At 40.8% G+C, this 608-nt stretch overlaps 1 pseudogene; it reads left to right on the top strand.

Annotated features, from left to right (window-relative positions):
- Positions 1-231, top strand: LOC134584198 (U2 spliceosomal RNA; annotated as a pseudogene).
- Positions 232-608: the final 377 nt, after the last annotated feature.

Below are 608 nucleotides of genomic sequence, written 5' to 3'. Positions count from 1 at the left end.
ATTGCATCTGGAGGAAATGCTCTGTGACTGAGTGGTTCCAAAGAGAAAAGAAAAAAAAAAATAATAAAAAAAAAAAAATCTGTTCTTATCAGTTTAATATCTGATACGTCCCCTATCTGGGGACCATATATTAAATGGATTTTTGGAACAGGGAGATGGAAGAAGAGCTTGCTCTGTCCACTCCACGCATTGACCTGGTATTGCAGTACCTCCAGGACCGGTGCACCTCTCTTATGCTGGTTAAAAAATAGATTGATTGATTGAACAAAAAATGCAAAAAGCCACTGGACTCTCACTTGGCGAGAACGAAGGCAAACTTGTTCTCCTTCTTCCTTCCTTCCTTCCCTGCTTTTTTCTCTGTTCTGTCTAAGTGCGAGCTCTGCCTCCCCCTGTCTGCGGCATGGCATGCCTGAATGAAGCCTGGACGGAACGGACCAAAAACATGACATTCCTTGAATTATGGACACTTGTAGCAATGTTTGTTAACTGTTATTGTTTCGTTTGGATTGATCGCTAGTCTGATTGTTATTCTCTATCATGTGCTGTGCACGATTCAATTCTGTTCACCTGATCCCATGTATTTAATCATTGTTATCATGTAAATCTGT

Source organism: Pelobates fuscus, chromosome 13 (genome assembly GCF_036172605.1).
Source record: "Pelobates fuscus isolate aPelFus1 chromosome 13, aPelFus1.pri, whole genome shotgun sequence".
Lineage (NCBI taxonomy): Eukaryota > Metazoa > Chordata > Amphibia > Anura > Pelobatidae > Pelobates > Pelobates fuscus.
The sequence above is the reverse complement of the archived record's forward strand: the minus strand, read 5'-3'. Positions and strand labels throughout refer to the sequence as shown.